The 14,738-nt window shown below is 37.0% G+C and overlaps 1 long non-coding RNA gene and 1 pseudogene across 1 annotated transcript; one reads left to right on the top strand and one right to left on the bottom strand.

The window, feature by feature from the left end:
• Nucleotides 1–14,738, top strand: part of LOC108703128 — a 533,218-nt pseudogene that overhangs the window by 175,556 nt on the left and 342,924 nt on the right.
• LOC121398814 lies at nt 7,506–13,767 on the bottom strand. The gene is made up of 3 exons (XR_005964521.1): nt 13,184–13,767; nt 11,669–11,822; nt 7,506–8,134 (listed from the first exon to the last, which is right to left on the bottom strand). It is a non-coding gene; the product is annotated as an uncharacterized LOC121398814 (long non-coding RNA).

Raw genomic sequence — 14,738 nt, forward strand, 5'->3', positions numbered from 1 at the left:
AAAAAAGTGGAATCCTGGTCCAATACTGAACCGAATCCTGGATTTGAAGCTCAAAAGAGTTTGTTGCACAGTGGTTGGTGAACTGTGAGTTTTTGATTTTGTTCCCCCAAATGTAAATACCAGAGGGTTGCATGTATCACTGTTTTAATTTCTGGTTTAGGAGGAACTTCCAGTATATTAACAAAAATCAAAGTGACTCACACTAAACTGAATCGCAACAGCGTTTTACACACAGCCCATAGATTAAGAACTCTTGAACATTATGGCAGAGCAAATGGGATTGCTTTTTCCAGCTCATTTATCTTTTCCCAGCTAGATCATGTGGTGAGTGCCTCAGGCAAAATTCAGTAGAGGATATGGGATTCTATATAAACTCAGAAAAGACTTAATAATATCATTGTATTATCATTGCATCCAACTGTACATACATACATACATTGATCCACAAGATAACGTTTAAGTTTCATTCCTGCTAACATAAGCTCACAAGCTCAAATAATCATCAATAATTACTTTATGTCAAGGCAAATGTAAGATATTCGGAAACATATATCCCATTGGGAATTTGTATTTATGTTTAACTGACAAGCCGAAACACTCAAACACATACTTTTTTTGTTTAACTTTTTGCAAACAAGTTACATCCATAATGAAGCGACTCATCACCAACAGATACATAAGGGAAACCATGCACAGTCATTCTTGTTGGTGTTAAAAATAGGCAGGCCATTTAAACGTGGATTCACGTCATTGTTGAAGGCTGAATGTGCTTTCTGGTGTGAGCAGCAAGTTATAGCTGTGCTTGTGTATTCTGCTTAAGAAGGCTGTTTATCTTCTGCTGTCCATAATGAAGCAATTATTATTGAAGCAGAACGCCTCTATAAATAGTAATAAATATGTTTTATATGCAAGAGTGCTTGTTTTAGCAGCGTTAGCCAAGCAGAGTTGATTGAGCAGCAGTAGACTGAGTTTGTGGAAAGCTGCCCACATCTTGGAAAGGCAGGGAGATGCATGGCCAACTTTAATCAACAAAGGGGCTGTGAATCAGGAACGTTTTTGTCTGTGTTGACTTCTTAGAGCAAGGATGTGAAATCTTTGGCCTGGCAGGCATTTTCTGTCTCCTTGGGTGCATGATGGGATTTGTTGCTCAGCAACAGCTCAATGGTTGCAGGTTGGATTCCACTGATTCGGGATATAATACTGAGCCAGCGTACTGAATATCCATGGATGATGCATCACTCTTCAGAATGATAAAAACAGTTGTTTACTGGTTTAAATCTCAGCCTTTTATAGAGCCAGTGTAGACCTGGATCTGTTTATATGGCCCTATAGTGCACTGCAGAGGAATGTTCAATGGATGACATTATGAAATAGGTTCTGCATTACAAAACTTACACAGTTTGTTGTTTTGCTCCTGCAAATGGTATTTCCATCATCCTAAGCCTAAGTTCAATTTATTATTATGGAGCAATGACCTGCTGCAGTAGTGCACTTATATAGAGATTGGACAGATTGGAGCTCAAGTAGACTCAACTGTAGTGTGAGGTAGAGACTGGAATCTATTGTATGGTATCTGTACTTAACTGATTATTTTGGTTTGGACCATTGAGCCTAAATATTTTGGATAGTTTTTTTCTAGCATTTGCCAAATAGATCTCCTAAGGAATGATTCTTATTTTGTCATCTTTCTTATGACATATTACAAGAATGTTGCTCCCTGTTGTACTATATTTGGTTCTGTCCTCTTACCATTCTTTCACATCAAATTTAGGTACTCCCCTAGAATCACAAAAGACACTTTTTGAAGAGAATCCTGTACCCCAAACTCCTCTTCTGCTTCATTTTCATTATTACCTTTTAGGACTCTATACATTGACTGACTCCTGTATCATGTAAGAACAGGGAATCCTCAAGTCTGCAGTGTTTCCATGAGCCTGAAGACACAGAGCCAAATCACTACAGCTGGAATTAGCTGCAAATTAATTAATTATATTGAAACTTTGCCTTATCAGTCAATTTCCTCTCTATGCACCAATATAGGTGCAGAAGAGATGGCTGTAGGAGCAAGCCAGGCCAGAGCAAGGGAGATGGGAATTGTTTCATGCTGTGAAGTAGTTTGTCATTATGTGTCACAATGTTTGTTTTTATTGCTCTACAAAATGTATAGCCTTGTAGCATATGCTGGCTTTTTATAAGCAAAAAATTGTATTTTATATTGAATGATGCCTTTGATTTCACTGAAACCAGAAAGAATGTGATTTTTTACTGACTTTATTCTCTTTCTTTTTATCTCTGTATGTCATAATATACACAAAGCAGTGACAGTTCCATATCATGTATAATACTGTCACTCAGGGCCATCATCAGACATCTTAAGGCTTTTTGATGTGCTACACAAAATATCAACTAGCCGTTAGGTAGGATTTGCTAGGACAAAATGTTGAACTAGATGGATGGGGTTTTTTTTCCAGCCACAGCTACTATAATACAAACTTTCCAATCATTTTACTGAAAAACAAAGGTGCAACTAAATCAGACCCTGCAACTGTGAGCCTTTGATTGTTAAGCAGTTGCAATATATGTTTTTGAAAAATGTCTTGCTGTGTAGCCCAATAACTAGTCATTCCACTGTTTCAAATTAATGCAGGAGATTGCTATTACATAATAATAATTCATGAATATAGATCCCAATATAAATAGTTTTTTATATGACCTAATAAATAGGGATGCACTGAATCCACTATTTTAATAGAGTTGTGATCAGTTGAACCCAAGATAGAGTTTCTTTCACCAAAATGCAAAGTTTTTACTGTATGTTCTTATCCCAAAAGAAAAGTCATCTATGCGTAAGAATGTGTTCTACCATAAAACAATGACACAGGATGAATTTGGACAACATTATAGTGTACGATTCATTTAGTAAAAGTAATTGGACTTACGACTTTTGCAAGGCACTGTATAATTTTTAGGGGTTGTAAAGGAACAGTCTTCTGTATTTAGGAATCAGAGAATTCACTGATTATAAACTGGACAAGATAGGACCAAATGGACTTTCTACTAAGCAATATTGTATGTTCCGTGCTTGTGAGTATGCCTGGCACATTCTATATCCTTCCTAATCTGGAGATTAGACTTCATGGCTGCAAAGTTTCCCTTATGGCGTAAATAATATTGAAAGGTTAACTATAATCAGATTGTTTTAATTTCTTTATAATCCTATTTAGATTTTCACATAAGCCAGTATTTTATCAAAACTGCATCTGTTTGCATCGTTCTGATGAGGTTTAGTCTGCAAAGTTACTTTGCCTTATGGCATATATATATATGCAAGCATTTCATTGGTTATCACCATGCACTGGCTGTTTATTATGATGACCAGATAAAACATTTCTGTGTTGCATTTTTTCAGTGTGATAAACTCTTAGGGGACTGTATTAGCAGTTGAGAGAGAGTTGACTTTTATGACCAAGAGTGAGTAAAACACTTGCAGGTGTGTGATGCACACAGGGATTGGATCACAAATTGTGTGTGTGCTGTATATATTTATAGAGAAAAGAATTAAGCTTGAAGTAAGCTTATTTATGGTTTTTTATCAAAAGCACAAGAAGAAAGGTTCTGTAACACAGTTCTGCAGGGACACATTTGTACCAAAGTTGTACAGTGCGTTGTACAAGTGTTACCCCTTTCTCAGATGTAAATGTCAACATCCCCAACACTGCAAGAAAATGGATACAGGTTATAAAACTTAGAGGTCACTTCTACTATCTATATTATATTTTTATACCCCCCCCCCTGCAAATTTTCCAGCTATTTAGCTTCTGGGCATCAGGGAATTGATTGTATGAAAGGTGACAGGAAAGCATGGGCATTGTCTACAGTTACTAAATCATTATTTTTTAATTCTGTAAACACTCTTCATTTCTTATAAGATAGCAAGCCTCTTAGATACTTGGGGAAACTATCTGATTTATAGTTATATTATAATTAGTCTTGATGCAATTTTCACGAGTGTCCTAGATGACTAAAGGCTGTCACTCTCTGCCTAAAAGCTTTAAACCTCCAGCAACTGGCTCTTCAACTGTTTTCATTGATAATAAACATACATATCAGCAATAATGTTCTCAGAGATAGATTGATTGGCGAATATGTTCCTTGAAATACTATCTTAATATTGGGCAAAATGTGTGTCCAAAATGCATTGTTAGCCATAGACCTTCAATGTAGATTGGCTGCACAGGTTTTGGCACGTGTTCTGCTTATCTCCCCAAGACCTGACTGGGCAATAGGGTTGACGTTCCTACCCATAGCCACTTCTGCAAGTTATAAAGATTTGGTCCAAATGCCTTTCAGCCATCATTGTAGACATTTTTATTAAACACTGCAAATAAAATATTGTATCTTTTAATGGAAATACTACATTTGTGACCAATGGGCTGATATTAAAGGGGTAGTTTAACTTTGGGTTAACATTTAGGGGGTTATCTACTAAAAGCTAGGTTGCAGGAAAAGACTCAATAAAATCGTGAGAAAAATTTGAATTGTAAAATTTTCCAGATTGTTGCCCAAAAAGCACAAATTCTTCAGATTATTGTACGAAACCCAGCACAGATCATGATATCTTCCAATTTTAAACAGGACATCTACCCTTGAATTCTACATGAACTTGGCAGGTTTGAGATGGAGTACTTTTTTATTCGCACTTTTAGCAGCCTCTGAATTTAATAAATCTTGAAAAAGTTGAGGTTGTCTAATCGAAAATAGTGTTTTCCACTTTAAAACGCAGACCAGAAAAAAATGACTTTAATAAATAATCCCCTTAGTGTGTTATAAAATGACCTATTCTAGCAACTTTTCAGTTGCTCTTCATTTTTACCTTTTTTTTTATAGTTTCGTATTATTTGCCTTCCTCGTTCTGCCTCTTTCCAGCTCTCAAATGGGGGATATTGCCAAGAAACTTTAGCTCTGTATGCCTACAATTTTTCTCTCCGAATTATGCAAAGGCCTTCTCCCATAGACTCCATTTTATCAAAATAATCCAAATTTTAAAAAATAATTTCTTTTCTCTCTGTAATAAGAGATAAACTAAGATATAAATAATCCTTATTGAAAGCAACACCAGCCTATTGGGTTTATTTAATGTTTACATGATTTTCCAGTAGACTTAAGGTATGAAGATCCAAATAATGGAAAGACCCGTTATATAAAACCCCAGGTCTTGAGTGTTCTGGATAACAGGTCCCATACATGTTCTTCTCTTTCTCTTCTGCCATTCATATTTCTGTCTCATTCAAGCCACTGCCTGGTTGCTAAGGTATATTGGAACCGAGCAATCAGCTACTGAATTTCCAAAATGGAAAGCAGCTGAACAAAAAGTTAAATAATTTTAAATAAATAAATAACAAAATAAAAATTCAAAGGTCCAATTGCAACATTTTTCAGTATTTCACTGTCTACATCATACTAAAATGTAAGTTGAGCTACCCCTTTAAAGAGACATCTATCTTAATATTACCTTCTATTTTGTTATAAATCTATTCTTAGCAATTTTTAATCAGTCTTCATATTTTTTATGGTTTCTTTTATGGTTTATGGAGTTAAATTCCTTCCTTTACTGTCGCTATTTAGAAGGCAGTATAATTCTATCCAGTTGCTGAGGGTCACTGACCCCTACAACCAAACAGCTCATGCTCTGCATGCCTCCATTTTTATTGTTATTGTTAGTTTTTATTGCTTGTCTTTCTATATAGGTCCCCTGCTATCCATTCATTTTGACTTCCAAACCATTGACCCTTTGCTGGAGTGAGCAGGAATCCATCAACCTGAAAGCCTTTGTAATTTCAAACAGCACAATAAAAAGTTAAAAGAATCAGAGTATTGAAAAATGAAGATTAAATACAGATTGTATTTTAGAATACAGTTTTCTGCCACATACTAAAACACACATTTTTCAGAAAACAACCTTTCCCCTAAACTTTACTAACATGGTACAGGTATGGGATGCGTTATCTGAATTACGGAAAGACTGTTCCCCATAGACTCCATTTTATCCGAATAATCCAAATTTGTAAATTTGATTTCCTTTTTCTATGTAATAATAAAACAGTAGCTTGTACTTGATCCGAACTAAGATATAATTAATACTTATCGAAAGCAAACCCAGCTTATTGGTTTTATTTAATGGTTACATGATTTTCTAGTTAACTCAAGGTATGAAGATCCAAATTACAGAAAGATCGGTTATCCAGAAAACCTCCAGGTTTTACCCTATTCCAGAATATAACTGAACCCACTCTTATCTGTTCTCTGCATCCACAAACTAGATTCTGATTTACATCAACAGGGCTATAGGCAGTGAGAGTTTTATTTGTAATGATCCTGTATTGTGGGATGAGGCTGATGCTGTTTAGTGTATAGAAATGACACGTTAGTCTGCCTTTAATAAGAGTTTCTCCCTCTTAAATTGGGGGAGTCGTGTATGCCTTCTGTTTGCAAACTGTGTGCAGTCAATCATGTACTTTGGGTGCTACGTGTACTGGAAGCTAAGTCGGCAAATTGTGCATCTACTTTGCTTTTCATTTGAATATATTTTCTTTTTACTGTTATACACTTTCCCAATAATTATTTGGTGGGGGAGACTGCTGGTAAAAGACAGAATAGTGGCTGATTGATACAAAAGTCACATCTGGCTTCCAACATTTCCGTCATTTAGTTGTCTTTGCTTCTGTTCCTGTTTTTATTAATTATCTGAGCTTCTAAGCCTAATGAGGGAAAAACCGTTGATATTTTAACCGCTGCAGAGAATTCATTAAAACTCACTGTCAGCGTTGATTAAAAATTTCTTATGTTAGCAAAAAAAAAAAAAAAATTGAGGCTGGTGAAAGTTATGGAAAAGGGGGATTATATACAGGTATAGGATCCCTTATCCGGAAACCCGATATCCAGAAAGCTCCGAATTACGGAATGGCTGTCTCCCATAGACTCCATTTTATCCAAATAATCCAAATTTTTAAAAATGATTTCCTTTTTCTCTATAATAATAAAACAGTAGCTTGTACTTGATCCCAACTACGATATAATTAATCCTTATTGGAAGCAAAACCAGTCTATTGAGTTTATTTAAAGTTTAAATGAATTTCTAGTAGACTTAAGGTATGAAGACCCAAATCACGGAAAGATCCGTTATCCGGAAAACCCCAGGAATATATATATTCCCCCCTAGAAGTACAGTCCTTGCACAGGGCATACCTTAATTATCCAACACTGTGCCTCCAAATACAAGATCGATTATAAATGGTCGACACACACACCTGCAATTTTAATTTGAAATAATGTTTGATCAAGTGCACTAACTCCATTTTTATCTTCGACTTTGGATATCTGTGGAAAAGTCATTACAGAAAGCAGATGTACACTTGCGCACTAATGAGAACGATTTCTTGGTTTCCCAAACTTCTCAAACACGACAGGCGAGCGCAGTGGACTGAATGAAGAACAATGCCCGTGAATGGAGGCAGCTTTGAGATTTATTGATCAATAAAACAGGCAATTACAGCTTGTTTAGAGAACAGGGTAGAAAAAGCCCCTCTTTCTGTCCCTTAGAGCAGCATTGAGCGTCCAATAATGATAACCTTTGCATCTAGCTGGAAACCATAAAAGTCAATAGGAAGATATAGGATTTCAATAAAATTATGACACTAGATAAACTCAGATACCCCAGGAACAGATTTTCACAAGGGATCCCGTCTGGCTTCAGTTAGATTTGTAACTTTAATTTCTCCCCTTATTGATTTTGTGGAATTTTCTTTCCTTGGTAGGTAATTAGGTGGCTTCTTTAAGCAATGAGATGGTAGGCATGCATCTTTGCACAACAGTTAATCCCTTGGATGCCAGAAATGTTATGTGTTGCGTAGTTCTTGAAGAAAAAGGGAGATTAAAATTGGAAAGATCTTTATTCCCAGAACAGTTTCACTGTATACTATTAAAGGGAAATACAGGTATAGGATCCATTATCCAGAATGATCGGGACCTGGGGTTTTCTGGATATCGGATCTTTCCATAATGGAAAGCTGCACAATTTGCAATCCCTTTGCACAACAGTTAATCCCTTGGATGCCAGAAATGTGTTGCGAAGATCCTGAAGAAAAAGGGAGATTAAAAGAAAGATCTTTATTCCCAGAACAGTTTCAGTGTATACTATTAAAGGGAAATACAGGTATAGGATCCGTTATCCAGAATGCTCAGGACCTGGAGTTTTCTGGATAACAGATCTTTAGTATACTATAAAATAATGTAAACCTTAAAGAAATCCAACAGGCTGGGTTAGCTTCCAATAAGGATTAATTATATCTTAGTCTGGATCAAGTACAAGGTACTGTTTTATTGTTAGAGAGAAAAAGGAAATAATTAAAATAAAAATTAATTATTTGGATATTCCGACAGCTATTCCGTAATTCGGTGCTTTCTGGATAACTGGTTTCCAGATAACGAATCCCATACCTGTAGTATGAAAATTGATAGGGTGGGGGTTTGGAGGCAGATAAGCGACATAATGCCACTGGAGAGAATATTCACACATCCCATTTTACTTTGGCTGATTTTTTTTTAATTCATTAATTTTCAATTATTTTCAAAATTTAATTGTTGAAAAAAATATTGTGATCAAACTCAGTCAGGGTATTTTTGTGCTTTTTTCTTTAAGTGGATCCCATTTAAAAAGCCCGCACATATTCACAGCAAATGGAATTGTTTCCCCACATCATGGATAACTCTTCCAGTAATGTAGACTGTATGGAATTAAAGGAAAACTATACCCCCCAAACAATGTAGGTCTCTATTAAAAGATACTGAGTAAAACAGCTCATGTGTAAAACCCTGCTTCATGTAAATGAACCATTATCATAATAATATACTTTTCTAGTAGTATGTGCCATTGGGTAATCATAAATAGAAAATTGCCATTTTAAAAAATAAGGGCCGCCCCCTGAGATCGTAAGATTCACTGTGCACACATACAAACCACATGTAAGGTCACATGAGCCAATTAACAGACAGAGTTCTGCCTTTTGCTTCCTCACTTCTTCCTGTTACAGTTAGTGTTGTAGTATTTCTGGTCAGGTGATCTCTGAGGCAGCACAGATAGAGTCACGAAATGGTGGTTCAAGGCAAGAGATGTAAAAGGGCAATATTTATGTAAATATATATTCCAGTTTGGTAAGATTCTTTAATATGTCATTCAATTTGATATAAACTATCTGTTGCTTAAGTATTCATTTTGGGGGTATAGTTTTCCTTTAAGCCTGAAACGTTTTTCTTATGCTCCAGAATGTTGTCGTAATGGAAGTTGTCTGTTGTTCTTTTGCTTTGTTTTTTTAATCAATTGTCAAAATCTCTGTGCTCTAAAGACTCACGTCTCTACTAAATAAACAGCGCTGAGCACTTCAGAGAACTATAACACAAACAACAGAAAACGAGCCACTCGTGGATTCTGTCAATTACTGGAAAGTTTCTTCTGCTATTTCAGGGGTCACAACTATATTTGCTTTGAATGATTTGATTTGAAATTATTATTTTACTAAATTTAAATAGCTTTGATTTTTAACATTAGCCATGCTTTCTGTGTTAAATAGGCATGCGCAGAACCCAGGATTCAGCCAAATCAAATCCGAATCATAAAAATCAGGTGACTTTTTAAGGAAGTGAAAACTTCCCGTTACTAATTTGCAGATGGAAATTAGGATTCCGATTCTGTTCGGATTTGGCTGAATTCCAAAATACTGGATTCCGTGCATCCCCAGTGTTAGAGAACCTGTGAACACAAATTATGGATGTGTAAAAGAAGCGGAGCTCACCCTCATGCAGCACAGAATCTGCCTGTTGGTCGCTGCTCTCGTGGGAATCTGGGTACTTCAATCTGGAACGTCTGCACAACAATTTTACCTGCAGTTCGGCGCTGACCCAAACATCCAACAGAGTCGCTGCTATGATTTTTTAATGCGGCTTTATTTCAACACACTAGGGGGCACATTAACTAATGGTCGAATATCGAGGGTTAATTAACCCTCGATATTCGACCCTCGAAGTTAAATCCTTCGACTTCGAATATCGAAGTCGAAGGATTTACCGATATTCGTTTGATGGATGGGACGATTAAATCCTTCCAATCGAATGATACGAAGGATTTTAATCCATCGATCGAACGATTTTTCTTCAACCTAAAAAAGATAGCAAAGCCTATGGGGACCTTCCCCATAGGCTAACATTGATGTTCGGTATGTTTTAGGTGGCGAAGTAGGTGGTCAAAGTTTTTTTTAAAGAGACAGTACTTCGACTATCGAATGGTCGAATAGTCGAACGATTTTTAGTTTGAATCGTTCGATTCGAAGTCGTAGTCGAAGGTCAAAGTAGCCAATTCAATGGTCAAAGTAGCCAAAAAAATACTTTGAAATTTGAAGTATTGTTTATTCTATTCCTTCACTCGAGCTAAGTAAATGTGCCCCTAGGTGATATGCTGTACATTGGCAGTGGGTATGTGGTAAGACTAACGCGTTTTGTGCCCAACACTCGCGACACTTCCTAAGAGTCAGATTTCGAGAACCTGCGTCTTGTAAATGAAGCTCTCGGACAAAACCTCCCCAGATTGTGGTATTTTAGCCTTGGAATGAATGTGAGCACTAAATGCCCACACCGTGGTAAGGTGCTTAGCAAAGTACAAAAGCCATTGGTACTAGTTCAGGAGGCATTAGCTGGGGAAGTGAGTGGCAGCAGGAGCTGGATTGAAAAGAATGAATCTGCTGTAATGTTATTATATCACTTACTCACTGATGCAAATTATTCTAAATCTTATATGTGATATTTATAGTGCCAACATATTTCCCCAGCACTTTACAGAGATTGTTCATCGTCCAAATAAGTCCCTGTCCCCAGTGGAGCTTACAATCTAAGGTCCATATTACAGTCACACCCCCAATAGTTTGTGTAAAGGATAACTAATGCTTAAACAAGTAGTAGGCTAGAAATGTGGTACATTATGTTTTGTGCTTCTGTACCAGCCCAAGGCAACCACAGTCTTTTAGCAGTAAAGATCTGTGTCTCCAAAGATGCCCCAGTAGCTCCCTATCTTCTTTTCTGCTGATTCACTGCACATGCTCTGTGCTGCTGTCACTTACTGAGCTTAGGGACCCACTCACAATATACAGTACACATAGAATAGAAATGTCACAATATCAGGCTTATTGAGAATTAATACAGATAATTACTACATGGCAGCACAGAAACCAGTGCAACTAGCATCAGGATTTAATAATCAGCCTGCTTGTAAATTTGCAACTACCCCTAAGCTCAGCTTTTCAACAGCTGCTGAGCATGTGAGTGTCACAGACACTTTCCAAGATGGTGACCCCCTGTGACAAGTTTGAAGTCCTGGATCATTGCTGCTATTGACAAGCTGAAACTTTAGGCTGGTCCTATAAGTTCAGTATATAAAATATGACTGTGTTAAGCATATTCATTTTTAGGGTTTAGTTCTCCTTTAAGCTGTTAACAACTACAAAGCAACCCGCAGAGAGCTGATAGCTCTAGATGAGGCCTATTTAACAAATGTTTAGTAACATTTTAGTGGTACTTAGCTTAACAATTCATCATTTTGTCAGCTGCAGATTTGGAAACCCACCAAGATCCATATTAGTTCTTTTAATCTGCAGTGCATCACAGCAGAGTCCGAACGATATTGTTTTTGTAGAACTGTGGCCTGTTTAGGTTGGGTCTCTTGCAATGCGATTTTCCAAGGAGTTTTCTCTGCTTGTCACCTTGTTGGCAGGGTATGTCTATACATAATAATGAAATGAGTTATTTTGAATTACAAATGCCTTTAAGAATGGCTTGGATGATTTCTTGGACAGACATAATATCAAAGGCTATTGTGATACTAAGCTCTATAGTTAGTATAGGTATTGGTGTACAGAATTTAATTAAAAGTAGAGAGGGGTGTGTGTATGGATGCTGGGTTTTCATTTTGAGGGTTTGAACTTGATGGACTTTGTCTTTTTTTAACCCAATTTAACTATGTAACTATGTAACTATGTAACAATAAGGAAGAATAGCAATTTGATAAAATGTAAAATATTTTTTTCCAAAAAAAAAATAAAAGAAACAACTGAAGGAACATTTACAAAGCTCATAACCTTAAAACCTCTCAGTTCACCCATTTGGCCTGCTCTGATGGATTTCATGCATTTCCCAGTGGACACACGAGCCCTGGTATATACACCTGCCTGGAGCTGGCAATAAGTTACCTGTAGCAGGTTGTATTCACACATACTACTGACTTTAGCCAAGTAAGGATGGTAATAGTGATATAGAAAGACATTAGTGAGATGTGACATCATCAGCACTTATAAAAAAAACTGGGCTTCAACTTTTACAGGAATTATGAATAAGGATCTAATGTCTACACTTGTGAATTGTGAACAAGTTGAAGCAAATGCTAATTAGAGAGCAGCAACAAGGATGCTGGAATTTTGGGGAAAAACACTGCTTTTGGGTAAAACGTGATTATTTGCATCTGAATTGGAGTGTTGCTTTGATTAATCAGCCCAGCTGTATCTATTCGGCTACTATTGTGTTCAAACATTGGCGTTCTATTATTTTACATTGCGTCTGGGTATTGGATTGGGATTAAGACAATTATGTCATGTTTTATACCATGCAGACTTCGTCTATGGTCAAGTTTGCATTTTGGGTTAAAATCTGCACTGGTGGTTGCCATTCGAGTCAATTGGTTTGCCATTTCTCTACCAATACAGAAAACTCCTGGTGTGGTTATCCTTATAGGCTGCTATAGGTAGCTACACTGGTGCAGTTTATAAATCACCCTCTGTCTTTGGGTAGACTAAATATGGAGCCTTTGTGAGTTCAAGGAGGTTAATCGCCCTTAAATTGATTTTATGTATTTCCAGTAAAAGACTATTTCTGCTCTGCTGGGTAGCACTTTGTGTCACCACTTCATTGTACAATGAATATTATCCGTGATCCCCACTGGCTCTGAAAGCTGATAAATGAAGAAATGAAAACGGGCAAAAGATATGAAGAGTGTAACACTGTGTTTTGGCGAGGCACACAAGCGTTTTGACAATGCCCCTTATCTGGCAGTTTCCTTAAATCTCCTATTGCTAGAGTTGTCTCTTACCTGCTACCAACAGACAGACTGTAGCAATTCCTTGACAGCATTTCCTTCCTTGGCAGCACATGTAGAACTCCTCCAGCCCTGTTGCTGCAGCAAAACCTCTGCTTCAAAAAGCAAAATCATTTTGATAACATAGTTGGTAAGAGAATATACCTTTCCTAATCCAGGGTTCTGTTAAAAAGGTTGATAAACTGTTAATGTCAGAATCCCTTCAGCTGCCGTTTTTCAAAAATTCTATTGCAGAACTGTAGTTTGGCCTTTGCTGTGATGCACTGCAGATTAAAAAAACTCGGGAAGGAACTTGGTGGGCTTCCAAATCAGCAGTTTACACAATGACAGATTGTAAAGCTAAGTACTACTAAAATGTTACTAGGCTCATTTGTTTAATACGCCCTATCTACAGCTAATCCATTGTCAGCATAATATTGCATCATTGTAAACAGGCCACTTCTGGACGCCATCCATTGATTAACTCCTGCTGTTCAACATGGCCCTCATAAACTATCATACTATGGTAACAAACTACTGTCTGTGTCAGATTTGTGGCCCTCCAAACATTGCTCAGCATAGTAACTCGGGGGAAAGAATTTGACCTGCCTGGGTAAGAATGAAACATTAGCGTGTGGTTTGGTAAAATCCTTTAATCTATATACTCCAACAGCTAACAGACTCTGTGAGCATATAAAATGTTCTGCAAGGCATAACATTTCTTCTTTTGCTTGGATGGTTGGCATCTGCCATCTGTTGCCTTATTGTCTGTTGAATTGGCTAAATAACCTTTAAATAGCATTCCTTTGTGCCGTTTCGGTAATATAGAGTGACATCTTTGAGAGCAGAAGATAATGTCTGTGGGCCATTTGTCATCCTTATGTCATTGGTCTTTATGGAATCTATGGTTTAGGTTCTGTGTGATATTGATGGCTATTCCATGAATATAAAAACAAGCAAATACTTGCATTCTGGGCGTTCTTGGAACAAAACGCTGAGAAATCATAATCTCAGACATTTTTGCAGCAGTTAAGAAAAATGCAACTGAATTGTATTCTGAAAGGCACATGAGTTCACATGTTCAAACTGATGTATCCAAGTGGATAAAATGGCATTATTTTCAATTGATTACCATGTATCTCTGCAAAGGAATGGGATATTGCCAAGACTGCAAAATGGAATAACTTCTGTTTTCAACTGACTCTTGTTTCCCTCTTTCTCACGCATTTCCTTCCACTCCTTTTAATCTATGCAGGATTGGGACGGAATGAGAGCCATTTTGGATTCCTATGATAGTGAGTTGACCCGAACCGAACATTCTCCCCAACTAGGCCGGCGCTTGAAGGAAGCAGAAGATATGTTACAAAAGGTTCAGGACCACAATGCTGAAATGATGATACTATTAAGATGACAAGGTTCAGTTCTTATAACTTCTTAAAAATTAGAAAGATGCAGTCCTTTTGTTGCCATATGTGCATCCCTTGCAGTTAAATGATACTTATTATGGCACTGGTTTCCAAACGGCAAGGCTGATATCCCCCAGTGGGGAGCTTGGAGCAGTAAGTTGGAA

Source organism: Xenopus laevis, chromosome 9_10S, assembly GCF_017654675.1.
Source record: "Xenopus laevis strain J_2021 chromosome 9_10S, Xenopus_laevis_v10.1, whole genome shotgun sequence".
Lineage (NCBI taxonomy): Eukaryota > Metazoa > Chordata > Amphibia > Anura > Pipidae > Xenopus > Xenopus laevis.